Below are 2,350 nucleotides of genomic sequence, written 5' to 3' on the forward strand. Positions count from 1 at the left end.
CAGGCACAGAGAAGGTGCTATCAGGGAATTCTCTGCCTGCCTTTCCCCAGTGCTCTGCAAGCTCTCCAGGACAACATAAAATCTGGGGCTCTGTGCTTTCTTTCCTTCTGAACAAGTGTTAGTGTTTTCTGCACAAAGGCGATTCTGCGAAGCAATGTGAACACTTCTGCTTCCCAGGCACAGAGAAGGTGCTAGGAAGGAATTCTCTGCCTGCCTTTCCCCAGTGCTCTGCAAGCTCTCCAGGACAACATAGAATCTGGGGCTCTGTGCTTTCTTTCGTTCTGAACAAGTGTTACTGTTTTCTGCACAAAAGCGATTCTGCGAAACAATGTCAACAGGCACAGAGAAGGTGCTATCAGGGAATTCTCTGCCTGCCTTTCCCCAGTGCTCTGCAAGCTCTCCAGGACAACATAAAATCTGGGGCTCTGTGCTTTTTTTCCTTCTGAACAAGTGTTAGTGTTTTATGCACAAAAGCGATTCTTGCGAAGCGATGTGAACACTTCTGCTTCCCAGGCACAGAGAAGGTGCTAGCAAGGAATTCTCTGCCTGCCTTTCCCCAGTGCTCTGCAAGCTCTCCAGGACAACATAGAATCTGGGGCTCTGTGCTTTCTTTCTTTCTGAACAAGTGTTAGTGCTTTCTGCACAAAAGCGATTCTGCGAAGCAATGTGAACACTTCTGCTTCCCAGGCACAGAGAAGGTGCTAGCAAGGAATTCTCTGCCTGCCTTTCCCCAGTGCTCTGCAAGATCTCCAGGACAACAGCAAATCTGGGGCTCTGTGCTTTCTTTCCTTCTGAACAAGTGTTACTGTTTTCTGCACAAAAGCGATTCTGCGAAGCAATGTGAACAGGCACAGAGAAGGTGCTATCAGGGAATTCTCTGCCTGCCTTTCCCCAGTGCTCTGCAAGCTCTCCAGGTCAACATAAAATCTGGGGTTCTGTGCTTTCTTTCCTTCTGAACAACTGTTACTGTTTTCTGCACAAAAGCGATTCTGCGAAGCAATGTGAACACTTCTGCTTCCCAGGCACAGAGAAGGTGCTAGGAAGGAATTCTCTGCCTGCCTTTCCCCAGTGCTCTGCAAGCTCTCCAGGACAACATAAAATCTGCGGCTCTGTGCTTTCTTTCGTTCTGAACAAGTGTTACTGGTTTCTGCACAAAAGCGATTCTGCGAAACAATGTCAACAGGCACAGAGAAGGTGCTAGCAGGGAATTCTCTGCCTGCCTTTCCCCAGTGCTCTGCAAGCTCTCCAGGACAACATAGAATCTGGGGCTCTGTGCTTTCTTTCGTTCTGAACAACTGTTACTGTTTTCTGCACAAAAGCGATTCTTGCGAAGCAATGTGAACACTTCTGCTTCCCAGGCACAGAGAAGGTGCTAGCAGGGAATTCTCTGCCTGCCTTTCCCCAGTGCTCTGCAAGCTCTCCAGGACAACAGCAAATCTGGGGCTCTGTGCTTTCTTTCGTTCTGAACAAGTGTTAGTGTTTTCTGCACAAAAGCGATTCTGCGAAGCAATGTGAACACTTCTGCTTCCCAGGCACAGAGATGGTGCTATCAGGGAATTCTCTGCCTGCCTTTCCCCAGTGCTCTGCAAGCTCTCCAGGACAACATAAAATCTGGGGCTCTGTGCTTTCTTTCCTTCTGAACAAGTGTTAGTGTTTTATGCACAAAAGCGATTCTGCGAAGCAATGTGAACACTTCTGCTTCCCAGGCACAGAGAAGATGCTAGGAACGAATTCTCTGCCTGCCTTTCCCCAGTGCTCTGCAAGCTCTCCAGGACAACATAAAGTCTGGGGCTCTGTGCTTTCTTTCCTTCTGAACAAGTGTTAGTGTTTTATGCACAAAAGCGATTCTTGCGAAGCGATGTGAACACTTCTGCTTCCCAGGCACAGAGAAGGTGCTAGGAAGGAATTCTCTGCCTGCCTTTCCCCAGTGCTCTGCAAGCTCTCCAGGACAACATAGAATCTGGGGCTCTGTGCTTTCTTTCTTTCTGAACAAGTGTTAGTGCTTTCTGCACAAAAGCGATTCTGCGAAGCAATGTGAACACTTCTGCTTCCCAGGCACAGAGAAGGTGCTAGCAAGGAATTCTCTGCCTGCCTTTCACCAGTGCTCTGCAAGATCTCCAGGACAACAGCAAATCTGGGGCTCTGTGCTGTCTTTCCTTCTGAACAAGTGTTACTGTTTTCTGCACAAAAGCGATTCTGCGAAGCAATGTGAACAGGCACAGAGAAGGTGCTATCAGGGAATTCTCTGCCTGCCTTTCCCCAGTGCTCTGCAAGCTCTCCAGGGCAACATAAAATCTGGGGCTCTGTGCTTTCTTTCCTTCTGAACAAGTTTTACTGTTTTCTGCACAAA

The sequence above is a fragment of the Strix aluco genome, chromosome 23 (genome assembly GCF_031877795.1).
Source record: "Strix aluco isolate bStrAlu1 chromosome 23, bStrAlu1.hap1, whole genome shotgun sequence".
In the NCBI taxonomy this organism is placed as follows: domain Eukaryota; kingdom Metazoa; phylum Chordata; class Aves; order Strigiformes; family Strigidae; genus Strix; species Strix aluco.